We start from the raw sequence: 23,650 nt of genomic DNA, 5'->3' as shown, positions 1-23,650 counted from the left end.
CGGTCTAATTGAATTTTTCCAAAACTTCAAGGAAAAATGAAATTTTCAAAAGTTTTGAGAGACTCTAATTAAATTTTTTTTATTTGAAGGAAAGTGATAGCGTATGATATATAGAGGTAGCTAACTAAAAATTGAAGGATTTTTATATTGTTAAAACTTTGTAATTAATTTGAATTTAATTTTTAGTTTAAATTTGATTTTAAAATTTTTTATTTAGTGATAATATTTTAGAAAAATCTAACTAAATTTTAGTACTAGAATTGCGTATATACCTAGTTGCTCTAGTCAATTAAACTGACACTTGACCTTTGGCATTCAATAAATTCTTTATTTTTTTTCCTTCCTATGTCTCTGCGTCTTCTATTCAGCTGTTTTATTTTTTTTCTTTTACTTTCAACATTTATTGGTTTAATTACCTTCTAAGCGCCCTTCCCTTTCCACCTTCCACAATTCCATTTAAACCATTTATTTTTAAGTATGATTATTTCCATAATTAACTAAACCCCTATTTAGCTTTAGTTTAGAAATTGCTCCAACAAAACAATCGTGAGATACGAACCCGCTCAAAAAAAGATCTTAACGCAGTATTTTCTATCTCATGGTATATAGGATAGTATAAATTTGTCCCTTAAAGTTAATTCAACTTCGATTCAAAGTGTACGTTGGGTTGGATTTGTTTGGCGTATAGTTGGGAAGTCGAATCAGCCGTGTTATGTTCAAATTCCAGCAAAAAATTGACGTGTCTAGGTGGAAAAAGTCAGTTGGATTATGTTAAGGGAGATAGAGATCAGATTTAAACGACCTATGCGGTTGAGGCCGTTGATTCAAGTTGGGCTTTTCAAATCGCAAGGCTGTTGAAATCTTGAATTGCGAACACGTGTATCGTAGTTAGAAATTTGGCAAGATTTGGTTTGCAGGTCGTACCGAGATCGACTACATGAGGAAAGTTAGCGGTCAGGACGTTCTTGATCACTGTAACCAACTTATCGCTTGGAAAGGAAAATCTATTTTAAGGATCGATTCAAGATTGGAGTACACCGAGGCTAATGCCAAGCTTAAAAATATTTTATTTATCAATTTATTTTATTTGCTTAAATTTATTTTTGCAATTTCGAATCTATTTTTACTTTTTATTTTTATTTTATTACACTACGTATTTCCTTATTTTATTATCTTTATCAATTTAAACCCCCAATTTTTTATTTTTCAGCATTGCTACACATAGGTCGTGGGCACGACTGTAACCGTGACAACGATTCTGGTCATGGAAAAAGGCAAAATTAGATAGCCACTCCCTGTGGATTCGACCCTACTGCTCTATAATGCTATTTAGTGTTATCTTGTCGTAGAAATTGATATTTGGTAGTTTCTACACCCATCACTAATTTATAGAATAAAATTTTAAAGGTGCAAAATATACTTTAAATTTTTAGTCTTTATATTTTATTTTTAATAAATTAGTTTCTCTACTTTTCAAATTTAAAATTCAACTTCAATTGTTAGTACCATTAAAATTTTCATTAAATTCTTTGAAAATGACCTTTAGAATTTTATTTAAAGAATACTCACATAGTAACCATGTAACCAAAAAAAAATATTGTAATGGACATGAATTTAATGGATAATTTTAATGTTGTTAGCAACTCTTAAAATTTGTATCATCATTTCAATCAAAATAAAGTATTTAGACTAATCAATGACAATGTAAAAGTTGAGATACTAAATTATGTCAAGAAGTTGAATTATAAAAATTAAATCTTAAATTTAGACGTCATATAGGGACCAAAATTGAAACTTGACCATTTTTATATAATCTATTGAAAAATGTCACTTTACCATGTTCGTAGTATTTTTTTGTTGCCGAGTTCTTATAAATATTTGAAAAAATCACATTCACCTTTCAACTACTAATAAGTTTTTTTATTCTTAGACAATTGTCAGCATACAAAAGATATGATAGTTAAATAATAGTCGAAACCACCAAATATAAATTTTCTATGCTCTAACTTAATTAAACAGTAGTATAGAGAAGTAGGGTCGATCCCATGGGGACTAGGGCTCCTAATATCGTTTTTACGTTACTAGATTCCAAAGTCATGGTAGTTGTCATGCCACGATTTGTCGCATGCTAAACTAAAGAATAAATAAAAGGGGATTTTAGTTGATAAGGGTTAAAATAATAAAATGAATAGAATGAAATAATAACAAAACGATAATTGCAAATTAAAATTAAATAACTGAAATTAAATTGGTAAATCAAATACGTGAGTTTTTAGCCTTAGACTCGGTAAATTCCAATCTTGAATCGATCCTTGACAGTGGATTTTTCTTTCCAAATAATAAGCTGGTTATATCAACTAAGGACGTTTTAACCATCAACTCTTCCTTGTGTAGTTGATTTTGGTACAACCTACAAACCAAACCTTGCTGACTATCTAACCATGTAACACGCGTCTGAAATTTAAGATCTCGGTAGCCTTGCGATCTAGAAGAGCCCAACTCGAATTAACGGCCTCAACCACGCAAGTAGTTTAAATCCGATCACTATCTCCCTTGTCGGAGGTTTAACTTCCCCCTTACCCACTTGGACACGCCAATTTGTTTGTGAGAACCTAAATGCAATAGACAATCGACTCATTTTCCCAACTATATGCCAAACAACTCTAACCTAATACATGCTTTTTGAATTGAAATTGAATTAACTTTAATGGACGATTGTGACTATCTCATATTCCAGAGAGATAATGAATATTATATTATAAGGTTTTAGCGCAATTCATATCTTATGATTCTCAATCGAAATGATAACCGATCTAAGGTTAAATGAAGATTAGTTGAACATTAAATTAATCATACTCGATTGGTGTTTAAGAGTGAAAAAGGCAATTGTACCGAAATATAAAAAGAAGAAAGAAATGGCAGAAAGCTTGAACAAGAATATGCTTAATTGCTTTCTAAATTCAAGTGTAAAATCAAATGTGTTTTTAAGTCACAATTACAAGTCTTTATATAGGCCTTTCAAAGAGATAATTTAGCATGGTTTTCTCCTAAAATCATGTTTAACAACCAACACAAAGTCAAAATGTTTTCTAATTATAAGATTTGACCAAGTCAAAAATATGATTTTTTTTATCAACCCAAAAATAATCTTGCAAATTTCAACTCAGCCCCTTGTCTTGCTTTTTGTTCCAATTTAGCTTGATTTTGCTTGTTTTTGAACTTTAGCACTCCAATTGTATCCCTGACATTTAAGCAAGAAATCACGAGTTTAGTAGTATTATATTCAAAAATTTCCTAAAAATAGGTACATTAAACATACGAAATTAGTTTGCTATCAAATTCCCCCTACTTAGCCGATCCTTGTCCTCAAACATATTGTAAATTCCCATACTAGAAACTATTCAATAATTTTGTTCCAAAATCAAGTCTCATTCAACAGCCATGTACAATGCAAATAATTTAGGTGTTAGCATGAATAAGAACTTACTCATTTTTAACTAATCAAGTGTTTATAAAATTTTAACAATGTCCAAAATCAACCATTTCACTAAATTGAAGCTCAATCAAACTTGCAAGACAATTGTTCTCGATCAAATTATTCAACAAATTTGGGACATAGTCAAATCTTTTTACGCGAGATGAGAATACGACTCAAGCACTTCACCTCAGTTACTTAATTTGATATGTTTCCAAATAGATTAATTTTCCCTACTCATGGCAGCCTGATTAGTGGAGTGTTTGCAAGTTTCAATTTGTCACTCAAATCTTTTGACGCAAGGTGAGATGACAACCCAAACACCTCATCCTGGTTACTCAATTTGGTCACATTTTTTAAATCTTCACTCATAACAAAGCCATCAGCGGAGTAGTATATACATACAATTTTATTTATATATATATTTTCTATATATATAGTCTCTCTCTCTCTTTTACTTATTTTTATTTTTATTTATTTTTATAGTAACATAAAATAAAATGACCAAAATGATATAAGAGTACTTTTATTAAGCAAGTTTAAAGAACTAACAATTTTCATGAGATGTTGATTTTACCACAATATTTTCAATTCTATAAAACACTTGTCAATCAAACTAAGCAATAAACAATTATTCATGAATCACCCAACCATTTGAACTAACTAAGCATAGGAATTAAAGGCTCAATTTCAATCAAATTAAGGGATAATCTTAGTATGAGAATTAACACATGCAACGAATAGTAAACAATAGCATGACATGTCCTACGATTTCCCATACTTAGCCCACATTTCCTTCAATATGCAATAATAAAAGCATAAGAAAGAGAAGGGTCAAGTATACTCCCTGTGTATGTTTAAATTGGCGGGTTGGTTCGATCGGGTTGGGTCGGTTTGGTTTGGTTTGATTAGGTGTTTGTTTCAACAAATGGTAACACTGAAATTTGACACGGTGTGCCCCCACCATAGAAGATATTCATTTCTAATTTTTAATGAGCTTCTATAAGCCTCAACCACGTAATTAACTTATCACATGGGCACGTCTTAGAAGCATTTTTCGCATTTTTAGGTTGTTGCCTTCACCATGGTTCTTAGAAAACAACACATTAAAATAGCTTAAATAATAATCATATTATATTTTTTTCAACATAAATTAAACCAAATTCAAAATTAAATAAATTAAAATAAATAAATATGGGTTGCCTTCTATAAAGCATTTTTGTTTAACATCGTTAGCTCTACAACCTGAAAATGTTGTCTGTTTGATTACTTGAGAATTAACTTTTCCTCTACGTTTACTTGGAAGTTCAAAGGTTTCAACCTTTGTCCATCGAACTTGAAACTCTTTTCGAATTTCTCACTCTTAATTTCAACTGCACCATGATGAAACAATTGAGTAATAACGAAAGGACCTAGCCATTTGGTTCAAAGTTTACCTGTAAAGATCTTTAATGTGGGATCATAAAGCAACACTTTTTGTCCTACTAAAAATCATTTATGAGATATCTTCTAACCATAAAACACATTGGTTTTATCTTTATAAATTCGGGCATTTTTATATGTATCATGTCAGATTTCTTCGAGCTCTTGAATGTTTAATTTTTTATATTTTCCTGCTAAATTTTTAATTATAGTCATGCCAGTTTTCTTAGGTACTACGTGAACTAAGCTAACCCAACTACTGTCTGAAATTGGGTATATCCTTTTGGCCTCTAGTAATTTCTAAATTTCCTCTAATCATCGATGGATTGAGGTGTCTTTGAGCCTCTCCGTTCAAGGTCGCCTTTTCCTCTATCGAAATCCTTAAATGTTCCAGTAATGGTTTAAGCTTCAATTTTGGGTTTTGCGAAATGGAAGGCAAGAGTTTAGTTTACGAATGAGTTAATTCAAAATTTTTACCTAAACTTCTGGGAAACTATAGTGCCTCTATGTGAATGACAGCTTAATGTATTGTTTTTTTACTGTCAATAATTCTTCTTGTTTTTCCTTAACATCGAGATTTACGCTCTTACAAAGAAAAGTTTGTAACTTATCCTTTTCAAAATGTAAGTTTTTCAATGGTTCAATTACATCGACGTTAGGGACATTTTTTATTGCACTAGGGTGACCCATATCCCCATAAAAATTGAACTTGACCACTTCATCGTCAAATTTCATATTGAGTGTTCCACTCTGAACATCAATTTTCGTTCGTTGGTCAGCTGTTTAACGTCAGAGCAATAATGTGCAAGCGTACATTGTCGATGTAAGTATAGTAGATAGATATGAGTCTTTCGGATATCGATCCCACGAAGATAGTTGTCTTTTGCTTATCAATATTAGTGCATTAAATGGACGGAAACGAATAAATTTTGAGAGTAGGTGTCGAAGCAATAACTTCAAAACAAGAAGATAAAAATGATAAACTAGGATCCCCAACGTGAATATTCAATAGAATGCTAAGTGCTCACAAGGTATAAAAGGATAGGTGGTTGTCGATACATTAAATTGCAATGAATATCTTACCAAGCTTAACTTCTATATGTAATCCAAGACTTAAACATGCACATTAACCCCACCTTCCGCTGCTGGCAATGGAACACTATTAAGAATAAGTGGAACCCTTAAGCAATTTTCGTTGTCATGCTTGTTAGCTTGAATTGTCACTGCACCTTCTCGTGTCAGTGACCGCAATAACACTTCCGTGCTAAAAACATTCAAACCCAAAGATTAAATAGTAGAAGCAAGATTGAATAAAATAACATTTAGCCTAAAAATCATGTGTACATCCATACTAACATGAAATAGAAAATAGTCACCAGTGTTTAGAAAAGAAAAATAAAAGAAACAAGTGGAGAATACTATTCCGAGACAACTCGACTTGAATATCTCTATTCCCTCTTGTGTTACACTTAAGGCTCATCGTTAGAAGCTGGTCTGCATCCCTTTCACGTCGATTCACCTGTAAGAGACTTAAGCTGCCATAACCAAAAGCTTCCAAGATAGGTTGAAGAAGATAATTCTCTCAAAGGCTCTTATTTTTTTTCCTTTTTATGTGAATATTTTTTATTTTTCCCAAATAGCCCAAGTGTCCTTTCATCAGAATCATGCTGCTTCTGTACGTACAAGTTTGTTGCACTAGACTGGACAGTTCATGCATTTTTGTTCCTATCCAAACAGCTGTTAGATGTGGCTACAATTTTAGGCACAATCTAAAAATACTAATGCAGCGACATTAATACCAAAACATGACAAAATTAAGGATAACTAAGTTAAGATCCACTAAGTTATAAAATGTAAATTACTAAACTGAAAATGCTAAAATATGTGCTAAAGATAACTAAATGGGGAAAAATTAACCAATAAGTAGGGAGAAAACATATGTTGTTTCTAGTATTATCACTCGTGTGGTGCTTAAAAATGGTTTCCCGATTAGAATATCAAAAGAATTTGTTGAGTTGTCATCCTCCATGTCAACGATGTAAAAATTTGCAAGAAAGATTAGCTCATTTACTTTGATGAGGACATTTTGCAACACCCCTTCCAAATACACAACTGACCTATCTACTAATCGAATGATCACCCCTATCTCTTTCAAAGGACCTGTGTTTAGTAATTTGAAAATAGAAAAAGGCATAATGTTAATAGATGCACCTAAATCAAACATGACCTTTTTAATGTTAACATTATCTATTTTGCAATATATATAAAACATACCTTGGTCCTTACACTTAGGTAGAATTTTCTTTTGTAAAATTGTGGAGACACTTTCTCCTACACTTACCCTTTCATTACCTAAGAGTTTCTTCTTGCTAGTGCTTACACTTTATTGTATCAAGCAGAGGTATGTTAATTTCAAATTTCTGAAACGTCTCTAGGATTTCTCTCTCTTCTCGCTCCTTTTTACATTGGGTGAGCCTTCTAGGGAATGAGGGTGGTGCCACGATCGATTTCTATGGAGTCGACTTCATAGTAACTGCTGGATCATGTTTCTATTTTTCCTATCTGGTTTTATAGTCATGATTTGTGTCAAGTTTTGGCCCCAAAATCATTTCACTTTTTAATGTCATAGCACTTACATGTTGTCGTGGATTTGGCTTTATTTGAGACAACAACTTTCCTTTGGATTCCAAACGACTAACCATAAGTACAAGTTTATTCATTTGCTAATTTAATTCTTGTAGGTGCACTTCTGTATTTTGTTGGAACTTTTCAGTACTAGTAGCTAATCTCTCTATTATAGCCTCAAGAGATGTCTTAGGGGGTTGAAATTGTTAAGTTAGAGGTGGCATTGGTTAATACAGTTGGTTGTATGGAGGATTCAATCCAAAGATTAGATTTGGTGATCATTTCACCGCGTATTATAAGTATGTGGATCATATTACCTTTGGGATGCCTTGGGAAGTTCCCAATGGCATCTACTCATGTTGTTGTATCCTCGTATAAAATCAAACATGAGTCTGTCGAATGATCAGGCAAGACACAAATTTCACACAACTGAGCTGGGTTCATTTTTCCTGCAAGTAAATTTTGAACTATATTAGTGAGCTTGTTAATTTTATCTTCTAAGGATGAAATACTTAGCCCATGAACCCATTGGTCAAAATTGTTGGGAACTCGTAGCCATAGTTGAAATCAATTCCCTTTCTTTTTGAGGAGTCATGTTAACAAGTGCCCCTTTACTGGTGGCATCAATCATCTTTTTTTCCATAGGGAGTAACCCCTTATAAAAATATTGAAAAAGCGATTGTTCAGTTATGCCATATTTTTGGCAACTTGCACACAATTTCTTGTATCGTTCCTAGTAGTCATAGAGTGATTTGATCTTCTATTTTTGTATTCTAACAATATCTCTCCATAATTTGGCTGCTCGAGCTGCTGGAAATAACCTATCAAGAAACAAGGAAGACATGTCAGACCATGTATTAACTGAACCTAGAGGTAAATAAAAAACCACTCCCTAACAAAGTCAGCTAACTAGAAAGGAAAAGCTCGAAGTTTAATTTGATCTTTGGTTACTCCCTGATGTTCCATGCTTAAGTAAACCATGTGGAACTTTTATTGATGAGTGTGGGGGTTCTCATTTGCAAACCGTGAAAAGTGGAAAATAGATGAATTAAGTTCAATTTTAACTCAAACGATGTTCCTCCTATCGGATAAGTTATGCACAATGGCTGTTGCTCATATGGTGCCACAGCAAGTTGTCAAATGGTTTGATTCACCATTTCTTCTGGTTCGTTGAGTGTATCATAAATGTTTTATGTGCAAGATAGTGTTTCGTATTTGGATACTTTCGCTTGCGGTTGTTTTCCGCGTCAAATAGCTTATCTTCGTAGTGATCAAGCTAACTTTTTAATTTTCGATTCAAATTCTAAGCTTCTCGGTTCTAACCTAGTCATTAGTAAAAAAAAAAAAATTAGAATTATTTTCCAAATAGCAAGGGCACAAAATTTAACGACTGTTGAAACCACCAAATATAAATTTTGCTACGCTCTAACTAAATTAAACAGTAGTATAGAGAAGTAGGGTCGATCCTTCAGGTACTAAGACTCCTAATATCATTTTTACATGACTAGATTCCAAAGTCGTGGTAATTTTTGTGCCTACGACTTGTCGAGTGCTGAACTAAAAAATAAATAAAAGGGTATTTTGACTTTATAAAGGCTAAAATAATAAAATGAAATAATGATAGAACGATAATTGCAAGTTAAAATTAAATAATTAAAATTAAATTGGTAAATCAAATATGCAAATTTTTAGCCTTATACTCGGTAAATTCAAATTTTAAATCTATCCTTGAAAATGGATTTTTCCTTTCAAATGATTAGCTCGTTATAGCGACCAAGGGCGTTTTAATCACCAACTCTTCCTTGTGTAGTTGATTCTAGAATGACCTACAAACCAACCCTTACCGACTATCTAACCATATAACATGCGTCCATAATTTAAGATCTCGGCAGCCTTGCGATCTAGAAAAGCCCAACTCAAATTAACGACATCAACCGCGTAGGTCGTTTAAATCCAATCACTATCTCCCTTGACGGAGGTCTAATTGACCCTTACCCACCTGGACACGCCAATTTGTTCATGGGAACCCGAATGTGATAGACAACCGACTTATGTTCCCAATTATACGCTAAACAACTCCAACCCAACATGCGCTTTTTGAATTAAAATTGAATTAACTTTAAGGGACAATTGTGACTTTCCTATATTTCAGAGAGATAATGAATATCATATTGTATGCTTTTAACGCAGGTTCATATCTCATGATTCTCGATCGGAATGATGACCGGCCTAAGGCTAAATGAAGATTAGTTGAGCATGAAATTAATCATACTCGATTGGGGTTTAAGAGTGGAAAGGCAATTGTACCAAAATATAAAAAGAAGAAAGAAATGACAGAAAGCTTGAACAAGAATATGCTTGATTGCTTTCTAAATTCAAGTGTAAAATCAAGTGTGCTTTCAAGTCAACATTACAAGCCTTTATATAGGTCTTTCAAAGAGCTAATTTAGCATAATTTATCCTAAAATCATGTTTAACAACTAACACAAAATCAATTTTTTTTCTAAATATAGGATTTACCAAGTCAAAAATCAGATTTTTTTATCAGCCCAAAAATAATCTTGCAAATTTTAACTCAGGCCCTTGTCTTATTTTTTGTTCCAATTTAGTCCAATTTTGCTTATTTTTGAACTTCGACACTCCAATTGCGTCGCTGATAAAATTTAATTGAAATCACAAGTTTAGTAGCATTCTATTCAAAAATTTTCCAAAAATAGGTATATTAAACATACGAAATTAGCTTGATATCAGTATCACATATAAGTATGTAAATTATTTGAATGAACTAATGCCATTATAAAAGTAAAGGACCAAAATAAAGTTAAAATATAAAGATTAAATATCAAAAGTGAGCATAGTAGAGAAATCAAAATTGCAATTTTACCACTATCTTATAATGATTAAAAGGGAAAAAATCCATATAATTAGTTAATCTAAATAATAAGGACTGTAAATAATTTTGGTAGCTAATGTAGGTTTTTAATAAAACTTATTTCAACTCATTACGCTAAAATAATTTTTTTTTTAGAATCGTATTTTTTAAAAAATTAATGCCTAAAATTTTATCAAAGTAATCAACAATATTAAGTATCTGGACTAAATATTATAAAAATTTGGGACCAAATTATTGTAGAACTTTAAGTATAAAGATTAAATCTTAGTTTTAGGCCTAGTTGAGGGACCAAAATTTATATTTGACCATTTTTCTATAAAACGCAAAAAAGGAAAAAGAAAAGAGAAAGATGTGAACATGTGTCAAGTAGAAGGACCAAAAATGATATTTGACCAATATTCTATAAAGTGTAGAAAAAAAGGAAAAAGAAAAAGGAAAAGAAAAAAGAAATATTGAACACTTTGTGAAGTATGAAGGTCCTTTGAAGCTTTCTTTTATATAACACGTATGAGTATGATTATTGTTTGTGTCAAATTATAAAGGAATGTTAAAATATGCTCTAGGTCTTTGTACATTTCGTGTATTTAGAATTTAGTTTCCCTACATTTATATTAAAAAATTAATGCCTCTAGTTTTCGTATTAAAAATTCAAGTCTAATTATTACCATTGTTAAAATTATTTTATTAAATTTTCTAGTGTCACATTTTCAAATTAAAAGAAAAACTTGATAGCCAACAATAAAAATAACTTTGAGAATATTGGTGAAGATTTTTTTTTAAAACACTCATTCAAACTTGTTATAATAGAATAATTATTTCATGTTGGAAAAGTATTCTTAAGAAAAATTGAAGTCATTATTTTAATTGAAATAGTTAACAATAGTAACTATTTACACTAATTAATGATTTTATAAAAATAGAGAGGTCAAATAATGTCAAAATGAAAAGTATATAGATTAAATCTCAAACTTCAACATGATCTAGGGGCCAAAATTAAAATTTGACCATTGTCTTATAATGGGAAAAATGCGACGTAAGCCTAAAAGAAATGGGGAGTCACATGTCAATCTCTAGGACTTTTATGACATTCAAATTATATATAATCATGTAATATTTTAATTGAAAAGTTAAAAATATTAATTATTTGGACTAATTAATAATATCATAAAAATATAAAGACCAAATTATGTTTTAAATAAAGTATAAAGATTAGATCTCAAATTTAAACATAATAGATGGACTAAAATTAAAATTTAATCATTTCTCTAAAATATAAAAGGAAAACTTTTTTTTGAAAATTAAATCAGCTGATGCATTAAATAAGGGAAAAGAAAATAAATTACAAAAGCTTAAAATCAGCTTAGCTAGCTATCCTAACCTAAGGAATTCTTGTGGGTGGTGCCTTGAAACAACGCAACTGCCAAAATATCACAAGGCTTAATAAAGATGATAACGAAAACCACACATTTCCTAAACCAAGGCTCCGTTTGTTTGACAGTAATGTTTTCCGGAAAATGATTTCTGGAAAAATGATTTATTTTTTTGGTGTTTGGATAAATCTGTTTAAAATATTTTTCATTGTTTGGCGATTTCAAAATATTTTCAAGAAAAGCTGTTTTCACATATATTAATAAATTTATATTTTAAATTTTTTATATATATTGCAATGATTTATTTATAAATAAATAAATCAAATTAAATATATAATAATACTAAATATTAAGCTAGAATATTAACCGTCATAAATTGAAAACAACCAAAGTCAAATAAATTATTTGTAATTATGTTATAAAAAATAAAAACAAGGATTGAATAATTATAAATTAGCCTCTAAACCACAATTAATACTAGAAATTAATAATATTATCCAAATGCATAATTAGTAGTACACCACATAATAACAACAACATTGTCTAAGTGCATAACTAATATTACACCACATTAAAAGTATCAATATCTTCAACCTTGAGAAAATTTTTGAAGCCAATTTTTTCTATGCTTCTTACTTTTAACTAAAAAAGCTTTGGCCTCAGATTCATGACTCATTAGATAATCAAACACAGAACACAGGAAGTCATCATCAAATCCTTCTTCCTCCATCGACATCACTTCTTCGTAAAGATGTGGTGTCTTATTCGCAGTAAATTGTTCCAAAGCATTAGCAATTTGGCCAAGTTGTTCACCCACAAAATGAATTTGTTCATCAACGACACTTTTTTGAACATTTTTTCTTTTACGTTTGGATGTGCTAGATGAAGATACTTTTGTTCTTACTTCTTCAGTCTCTTCATTGCCGCAGTTTATAGGCACTGAATCTTGGTTACCATCATCCAAATTTATGTCAACAAATGTTCTGGCAAAACTCCCTGTTGCTATATCTTTTCCAACAACCAAAGCCATTTTATCATAATGATCAATGCTTTTATTCAAAAATGGTTCATACTTCTTGTGTGCCTGTTGGATATTATACACAATTAGAATAACAAGTAAAAAACAATTGAAATATACTTAACATATATATACATATATTACCATCACTGTTGCATCATATATCACTCTATCACATGTGATCATTTTCAAGTTATCATCCCATCCAAAACCACTTTCACCTCGAATTGTGCATATAATTTGCCACTGGTCTTTTACAGTCCTCAAATGATTTTCCACATGCTTCACATCGCATTGGACTTGAAATCCTTCAGAAATGGCTTCGGCAACTCGATTAATAGAAACTGCTTTGAAAGTATTAGAAGGCTTATTTCCTCTCTAGGCCTTCTCTGCTAGCATTTTAAGAAAAATATGTTCCATAGGTTTTGTCCACTTGAATTGCTTGGAGGTCCCTTCTTTGTTGCCCTTATCCATTCTACATTAATAATTGTCATTTTCAATCATTTCAATATCCAACAAGCTTAAAACATAATAAAGTCAATATCCAACAAGCTTAAAACATAATAAATTCAATATCTAACAAGCTTAAAACATAATCAATATCTAACAAATTCAAGACATAATAATTTCAAAATCCAAAAACTAAAATTTCAATATCATTATCCAACCAACATTAACAAAAAAAAAAACAATTTTAATACTAAAACATACATAACATAGAAACAATAACCCTAAGCCCTAAACTTACCTAATATTTCTAGCCATATAATCAGTCCACATAGTTTGTGTAATTCCGTCTCTTTTAGCAGACTCTCTTGCTTCTTCTCTTTCTTCTCGCTTCGTAAGAGTTGGTATTATCAAATCAGACTCAGGCTCCTCGTATAATCCTTGATTAAGTAAATCACTAGGATCAACTCCCATTATATGATTATGAATGATACAACAAGCCAAAACTATATCTACTTGAGTTTGAAAATTCCAAAATGATTCAGCATCTAATACATGAAATCGTTTCTTCAAAATCCCCAAAACACGTTCAATAGTGATTCGTAATGATGAATGATGAAGATTAAAGAGTTCCTTTGCATTTTCAGGCCCTTGAGCACTAAACTCTTTTAAATGATATCGAACACCACGATATGGGGTAATATATCCATTTCGGATGCCATATCCAACATCATCAAGATAATATTTACCTACAATTTTACAAAACATAATTAATACTAATAAATTATGAGCTTATTAGAACTATTTGGTATTTAATGATAATTATTACCTTCCGAAATTCTTAATCCTCTTGGGCGTGAAAGTGCATCACTTAAAATACGAGAATCATGTGCACTACCTTCCCAACCAGGTAGAACATAGGAAAATTTCAAATCAAATGTAATGGCAGCCAATACATTTTGTGTCGTCCCCCTTTACGACTACGAAATCTTCTTTAAATGCTAAGTGGAACGGATGCACGAACATGAGTTCCATCTAATGCTCCAATACAATCTTTAAAATAAGGATAAACCTTGGATTGTTTCTAATTTCACTAGGAGTTGATTCATCAGGTAATCTAATAACTAGTTTATACAATTTCAAAATAGCTCTCAATACAACCCTAAAGTAACGGCGAATTGTCTCAGTTGATCTATAATATCTAGATCCAATCACTCGAAACCTTACATTATGAGCAATTATATGTAAAAATATAACTACAAATTATTCACAAATATAGTTGATTGTAACAAATTATTCCTACTAAGAATATCATACAAATTAAAAAAGGCAATCGATATCATCCTTATCACATCAATACAATGCTGGTCACCACTATATAAAATACTATTAATATAATTTTCTCTTTCATAATCCCGATTCACACGAGGGTGAGAAGCAGTTTCCTTTCTAATTTTTAATTTTTTAAGTCAAAGAGCCCTAAAAGCTAAAACTGAAGCCACAACTCCGACAATTGTATTTTGATCTTGATTACGATCCATCTACACAAAATAATGCCACACAAATATTTGATCACTACAAAAAAGATGCAAGATTTTCATAAGATCACATATATGACTAAAGTTACCATGACTAAAGTGCATACATACATATTAAGCTAATTATAATTGCATTAATAATTTTTTGAGAAATTAAGCTACTTTCGTTGTACCTATTTAGTGACACAACTAAAATTAGATATGATTCAATTTGAGAATAAACCAATGATTGGTCATAATATAATGTACATATGTAATGTTGAAAATGGACACCAGACCTATACTTATTCATCATTTCATATCGTTATTCTATTCTTAAATAAATATTGCAACCACTTCCCTCTTCTTTTTAAGTTATTTGTAGATGACATGATGTATAGTGGCGTAGTCGAAATGTTATTTTATTTAATATTTTATTCTTCTATTTAATATTTTTATTACACTTTCTCTTTTGAATGTACATATGATTTAATTAGATTTTTTTACTTCAAAATTTTTGGACTTAATTATTCTAAATTTTATATCAAAATAATTTTTAAAATTAAATATTTAAATTGTAAAAAATATTTTATTATATTAAATTTTAATTTATTTTAATGGTGTCATTATTTCATTACATTTTTTATTAATGTGAAATTCTTCTAATTAATGTTTTTAATTGTATCTTTTTGGCTAAACATTAAAGATAGGCATAATATCAAATTTAGCCTTTAATGTTTATATTTTGTATCAATTTGGCTCTTCCAATTAAAATCTCAGTTGTAGATACAATTGGATACACAAGTCAACCTTTGTATTATCATAAGAATTCACAAGAAGAAACATAATATTAAAATTCACATAAAGCAGAGGATAAGGTTAAGAGTTAACAAAAGGATGATTGTGGATAAAAACACCGCGTTAATGATGTATGATAATATATTATTGACAGATAAAATTTTTTAATCCATAATGAAAGCTGAAATTGAAAAAAAAAAGTAGGCTAGCATATACTTAAAACTCAAAACAATACAAGAAATGCATTAACAGTGGCAGTAGTAAAATTATCTGAGTGTTTTTTCTTCTATCCCTTAATTTAGTCAATCATTGTTTCCTATATATAACATCACTCATGAGTCATGCCTCAAACTCATAAAAAAGACACTCGACCAACATTGGTACATGCCCCTATATAAGTTATAGAAAACTATATATATAGCTCAAATAATGAAGGAAGCTAGAAATGGAGTTGGTTATAATCTTTAAAAAAAACCATTAGTCCCACAGAATATGTGCAGTGGGAGGGCTCTACCTTTCAAGCTAGAAAAAAGAAAAAAAGATTGCATTAAGGGAGTATACAAATATAGATATATGTAATAATGACGTAAAAATTAACAAAGCAAAGTGGGCTAAATATTGAAGTGCAGCAAGCTGAACTTTTGAAGAATGATGAGTAGATCATCAAACAAACAAAAAACACATCACACATCGATTTTTGTGTATATTAATTCTATGCTTTTAGGATATTATATCAAGAACAGCGTTTGGAACCTTTTTTGAACAAGGAAAACAGATCTTTTTTGTTATAAGAACAGCAAATGCAGTTTTTCTCTCTCGCAGTTGAAAGCCTAAATATCCCAGGCTTGAGGTAGTGGTGATTACCCTCTTCATTTTTCCTTTAAAATATACCTCTATCTAACACATCATCCCTACCAGGTTTTTGCCTACTAAAAATAATAGAGAGATATGGAGACTAAATAAGGAAACTAATGAATCAATTCAAGCACTGATCTGAGCAAAAAATGAAACAAGAGAAGAATATTCAAGTTTCCTTATTCTTTTCTAAGAATGCTGAAACTATAGGATAGTGGACTCACTACTTGTGGTAATTAGCTGAACCAGCTTTTAACTACTAAACTGATGCACATGGACATGAGAAATACATTAATTTAGTATATATTATATCTACAATATCTAACTTCACTAGGATATGAATTTCTTTGAACTTCATGGTGAGTCGAGCAGTTATTCTCTTGATTTTGATAAGTTCTGGTAGTGTGATCATGCATCATTGATTCTTTCGGCATTTCTACTAACTGAATTAGCCAATCCCTAGAAGTAACTAGTTTTGGAAATGATTCCCTACTCGAAGAAACTTGTGGTGAGGCTTGTCTTTTATAGCTTATAGATAAACCCATTGATGTGGAAATTGCTTTTGGCTTAGCAAGGATTGATTTTAGCCCAACGTGGAAACTGTAGTGTTATATTTTTTGTTAACACTTACTGAGGGTAATGTAACTTTATAAAGAGGAACTGAGAAAAAGAAAATCAGAAAGAAAACAATTTGTTTGACTATATAGAGCTAATAACTTATGCATGAACTCGAATGTTGGATTACATGAGAAATGAGTTCAAGTCAAAGTTCAATTTTACCAGATGAGAAAAAGGGAAATTTTACAACATCTTCTGTTCTGTTTTAAGAATCTTTGCAAACATATCAATGCATTACCAACTATAACAAGGAGAAAGTAAGTTACCAAATATCTATTACTTCAGAAAATCAAAAAAAAAAAAAAACAAATCTAAGGTAATAGAAGAGAAAGCATAAACTGAATGATGCAAAACCCAGAAACAAACAGATTTTAAATAAAGCATAAAAAAGGAAGAAGAAGAAGATTCTTCAACAGACAGATGCAAAATCCAAACAGATTAAACAAACAGATGCAAAATCCAAACAGATTCTTCAACCAAAAAAAGAAGAAGAAGAAGATTTGAATGAGAGAGGCGACAAATTGAATGAAATACAGAGTGAAGCATAAAAAAGTTACCTTGAACTTTGTTTCAGGAAGGGAACTGGTCTAACTGGATGAAGAAAAAGAAGGACAGAAAGAGGAGGAAAGATGGAAAATGTCTTGCAGAAATAAAATCAGTAAGATATTTTCCTTAAAATCCCTTCTCATTTTCTTGTGTTTCTGAAAATGTTTTACCAATATAAGTTATTTTCAAGCAAACAAACACTGGAAAACTAGGAAAACATTTTCCAGAAAATGTTTTCCTGGTAAACAAATAGACCTTAAAAGAACAACTCTAAACCCTAAACTCTTCCCCTTCTTTCCTTTCTCTGTTGCTCCGGCATTGCCGATGTTCTATATATAAAAAACCTAGTTCTCATCACGTCGTTTGCATGAATGTCTTCAACTAAACCTAGTCCCTATGTTTTGAGTTCATCGAGTCTCCGGTCGCCATTAACTGCTCACCCCAGACTTAGATTTTAAACACTTTCAGATTTTAAAACTGTACTCTTATATCCTTTATTACCGTGAAATCAATCTTCGGTGGAACCTCCTCTACCTAATAAATCAGTGACTCGTACTCTCGACCCCAATTGACCAGTTCATGTGCTACCTTGTTTGCTGAGCAATGAACGAACCAAAAAGATGAGCTCCTAAACTTCGCAACTTTAAGTTTTATTTCTTTTAAAATATTGCATATCACAGACCTATCATCTTCCTGATTGTTAAGTTTTTTTTATAACAGTGAGAGAGTCTCCTTCTACCACAATGTCTCCAAATCCCATTCCCTCTGTGAATGTTATTGCTTGAAGGCATGCAACTGCTTCAGCAGTGGTTGGATCTCAAATGTTGATAACTGGGTACACACATGCTCCCATAACTAAGCCCATATTATTTCTTACAATGATGCCTAAACTTGCACTACATTTTGACTGCTAATAAGAAGAGTCGAAGTTAACTTCGACTCATTCTTCACTTGGGGGCTCCTAACTTTTTATTTGACTACTGGATCTGTGAATAGATAGACTCTCAAGATAGCCTAGATCAGCTATATATGCTTTATTGAATCCCACCACATCGCACACTCTTTCCCTCAACCTTTAATGATAGATCTTGTTTCTGTTATGCCAAATAGCCCAATATGCTATTGCTATGCTAACACATTGTTGACTACCGTTGTTGTCAAAAAGTTGTACTAACCACTGTAACCACTCCTGGTTTTCATTTGTGGACAAGGTTAACACTCCTACTTCCTGAAACACGACCTTCGTAAATAAACAGTCATGAAATAAGTGGGCAATCATTTCATCATCTTCTCCACAAACTAGGAAGAGAGTGTTGGTCCTCAGCTTTGCTTAGCTTTAGATTACACATTGTAGGAAAATAGTTTTTAGTGATTCTCCATAGATTTATTTTAATTTTACTGAAGATATTAAGGATTCAAAGTTTTGAATAATAAGTTTTTGTAGCATTTATATGTGATATGTGTTCATTCTCCAGCAGGATCTACTTTTCTGTAATGCTCCATCTATAGCCATTTTTTGCTGTATAAATTTGAAATTTATCACCTTGCCATGCTAGAACGCCTAGTTGAGATGTATTTACCAGTGATATGGAAACTATTCGTTGGACTTGATCCTTGCTAAACAAAGAGTCTAAGGTACTAACATTCTAGCTCTTTAAGTCTTCATCAATCAGATCTGCTACCATTGTATATCTCCAATTCATGTTTTGACCTTTTATTCTTCTTCAACAGGGTAGGGTAGCCATGGGTCATTCCAAATGTTGATTGTTTTTCCATCTCCAATTTGCCAACCTATGCCCTTTTTCAGAATGTCACAAGCACCCCAAATGCTTTTTCAGGTAAAGGAAGGGTAAAAACCTAAACCTGCCTTATGAAATCGAATCTCAGATAGTACTTGTTTTTCATTACTTGAGCCAATAGATTGGTGGGTTTGGTTATTAGCTTCCACCCTTGCTTAGCAAACAAGGCTTTTATAAAAATTGAAAGATCTTTAAAACCAACACCCCTTTACGCCTTTGGGGTACATAATGATTTCCACGATTAGTTCTTAGGTTGCGCCACCAAAATCTACATAATAATGCTTTTAATTCACGATATAAAGAAATTGGCAAATTAAAGCATTACATAGCGTAGATTGGGATAGCCTGTAAAATAGATTTAATAAAAACCTCCTTGCCTCCTATTAATAGATTACAAATACTCCAGCTTTTTATTTTTGTCAAGAATTGTTATTTGATTCCAACAAAAGCATTTTTCTTACGTCATCCTACCATTGTTGGTAACCCTAGGTATTTCTTAAGGTTATTGGCAATTCTGACACTCAACTCCCTACCTCATTACAACTTTGATTCTTCTAAATTGTTGCTAAAATATAACAATGATTTATTGAAATTTACCATTTGTCATGAAATTTTCTCATATTCATTTACCACCGCCTTTGTTGCCATAATTCCTTCTTTTGTTGCCCTCCCAAATAAGAAGCTATCGTCTGCAAAAAAATAAGTGAGTTATTGATAAGCCTCATTTCCTTACCTTTGCTCATTCATTTTTCTTTTCTCTTTTAGCTATGTTGAGCAATTTCGAAAAGCCCTTTGCACAAATGATAAATAAATAAGGGCTTAAAGGGTCTTCTTGCCTTAAACCTCTTGAAGGTCTAAACTTGATTCCTTTTCCTCTATTGAGCACCACCGAATAAGATACATTGCTAACACATCTCATGATCAAAGTTATCCATGCTTCACAAAATCCAAATCATCTTGTCATTTTTTCCACAAGTTTTCATTCAACTCTATCATAGGACTTGCTCATATTTAATTTTAGAGAAATGACCACTTCTTGCATATTTTTTTTCTTAAAAGAATGTAATAATTTGTATGCCACTATAATGTTGTCAATAAGTTATCTCCATAGCATAAAATCACCTTGAGTTTCTTCAGTACAATAATTTAGGGCATTCCTAAATCTGTTGGCAATTGCTTTTAAGATTACCTTAAGAGGACATTACAAAGGCTAATTGGTCGAAACTGACCCATATTTTTAGCCACAAAGACTTTAGGAATTAGAATAATATGTCTTGTTCACCTCTCCAATCTTTTTTTGATTATTTAATATTTCTAAACAAAACCTCTTTACATCTACCTTCACAATGTGCCAATGTTTTTTATAAAAGAATGTGAGAAAACCATCCTTTCCTGATGCTTTTAGTGGTACCATAGATTTTAAAGCTTCCACCAACTCTTCTTCTTTAAAAAAGGCCAACAATTCCTCATTCAAACTACTAGGGATACTTGGATGTATTTCTGCTAGCAGGTTTTCACAATTATAGATTGTCTTAGATGTGAACAGATCCACAAAGTATCTTCTTGTTATCCCAATTAACTTCTCTTCTCCTTCGACCCACTCACTATTCTTGTTTTCAAGGCCTTTTGCAAAGTTCCTCTTCTTACATTGATTAGTAAACTTATGGAAGAAAGATTTATTACGATCACCCATCCTAAGAAAATTTGCTCGTGCTCGTTACTCCCAATAATTTTTTTCTTTCTCAGCTTCTATGTTCAGTGCTAGCTTAACTTTTGTTACCACTGCCAAGTGGTTATCATCTGGTTCTTCTTCATTAAGCTGTTGGAGTCTTTAAGTCAACTCCTCTTTTATTTTAACTTTTTCCATTCATTAGATTTGGCCTATTCTTTTAGAGATCTTCCTAGAACCTTTAAGTTTCTAGAGAGCTCCAAGTTGCTTGAATTCCAAACCATCCTAACATGCTTTTCAAAGTTTATTTCGAGGGCCCAAACGACATTAAAATGGAATGGAACATCTCTTCGTGAACTAACGACCCTTCTACTCCCTAAGGTAACTAATAGTAATGGACAATGGTCCGAAAACCTATGATTGAAATGTTGTAAGGAATAATCTAGAAACCGTGCCCACCAATCCACGTTGGCCACTCCTCTGTCCAACCTTTCCCTGATATTGTTTCCTGCCAAGCGGCCTTTCTCCCACGTGAACCAATGGCCTAAGAACTTTAAGGCACCTAAATCACTCTCCTCTAATGCATCCCTAAACGCTGCCATTTGTTTTTCCTCCTGAGGTCTACCTCTTCTCTTTTCAAATGAGTACATTACTTCATTAAAGTCCCCCATAACTAACCATGGTAACTAACTTCCTACTTTCAAATTTCGTAACCTATTCCATGAATCCATTTGTAAGTGTTCTATCGGGGAGCCATAAAACCTCGTAAACCTCCAATCTTCTCTTCCACCTTTCTTATTTATTTTTCACATCAATATGAGCATTTGAATAGCTTTTTAGATCAACTGATAAATTCTCCTTCCATCACAACGATAATCCCTTTTGAACCATTTATACTTATATCAATTCCATTCACGTACCCAGACTTCCTTCGAATATTTTCCATCTGCCAATGCCAACTTTTGTTTCTAATAGAAACAAAAGTTGGGGATGATATTGTCTCAATAGGTTCTTAAGACGTATGACCATTCGAGGTTGCCCCAACCCACGAATATTCCAACTTAAGGTTTTCATTATGACCAAACGGCTTGCTTTTCAACGACCTTCGATATAATTATGTCGAAAACTATATCCATCTGTGTTATTAAATTGTCCCCCACTTGTGACCTCCTTTGTTTTCTACCTTTCTATCAATCTAACTGGCTCGTCTTCGTGATTTACTCCCTCTACCGTCAAATTGATGCACTCAACTCTAGTATCGCTATTGAAGCAACTATTTTTCTTTCGACCCTCCTCTAATCTACCTCTCATAATTGGTGCATCATGTGTTCCTCTCTCTCACATATGTAGAGCTCTTTTCCTATCCATTGTTCACTGTTCGAACCTCCTCTAACCAAAGCTTTTGGTTCCCCCATGTAGTCATTTACTATCTACCGGTAATGATTTGTTCAGTTGTGCTTGTAAAGAGCTATCCCATTCTAGGGTTACTTATTGGTTTCCCAATGATAATCTTACGGGCAGAAACTTTCTCCATGCCCTAATCTTCCATACAAAAAACAAAACAAGGAAAGTTTTTTGTATTGAAAAATTGCATAGGTCGATTTACCTTGACCATATATGACACGTTTCTTCCTTTTAAGGGGGCTTCGCACATCTAGTTGTACTTTTATACACGTAAACTTTTTCACACCTCTTGTTACTATTGTGGTGTCATATTCTATGAAATTTTCGATAAAATTACCCAACTGTCTTGCCATCACTTCCGACATGGACCCTACTAGGAGGTTATAAATTTGGACCCAAAAATTTGAGAATACTAGGGGGACTTGAATCAGATCTTCATGTTTTTTCCAGCTGATGAAATAGAATTAGTGTCTATTAAAAAACTAGGGAATCCTATCTAAAACTCTTTTGAGATCCAACTTATTAAAGAATCGAAACATGCTCTTCTTTTCCTCGATTTCAGTTATAGAAATGCCTTCATCGGATTCTAAAGTTCAACGAGAACATTTCTCATTAACAGAAAGTGGACTGCACTGCTCGTTAGAACCTTCCCTACCAGACACAGATTAAAATCATCTTCGTTTTCCTCTTCTTCCTCTTGATCATGGATGGGCTGTTCTTCCTCGTCGACAATATTGAGATTTGCTAATTCTTCCTCCATGGATTTTTCAATCGTATTGATCTATGGATCTTGGAAATAAAATTATGCCCTATTCAGATTAATAAAAGGAGGAGTCTCTCCAAACCTGCTATTAATGGCAGACGAAAAGAAACTTTTAGAGAAAAAAAATCCTACGACCTTCTGGTACTGTAGGCTGACTTTTCTTCTATAAGTTTTTTATACCATGTGAAGTAAGGATTCTTTAATCACTGTTGTTTATAAAAGGAAAACTTAAAGGAAAAAGAGAATGCGTGAAAGAATGAAAACATAATGAACATTAATTTAATATATAGCTATATAGATAAGTATAGATATATGGTAAAAATATATTAAATTTAAATTACGTCTAACTGAAATAATTTTTATGTTTCCATTAAAAATAAAATTATTATCAATGAATGATACTATTTACAGAAAGATGTTATAAACATAAA

Source organism: Gossypium arboreum, chromosome 1 (genome assembly GCF_025698485.1).
Source record: "Gossypium arboreum isolate Shixiya-1 chromosome 1, ASM2569848v2, whole genome shotgun sequence".
In the NCBI taxonomy this organism is placed as follows: domain Eukaryota; kingdom Viridiplantae; phylum Streptophyta; class Magnoliopsida; order Malvales; family Malvaceae; genus Gossypium; species Gossypium arboreum.
This window is presented reverse-complemented; position numbering follows the sequence as displayed.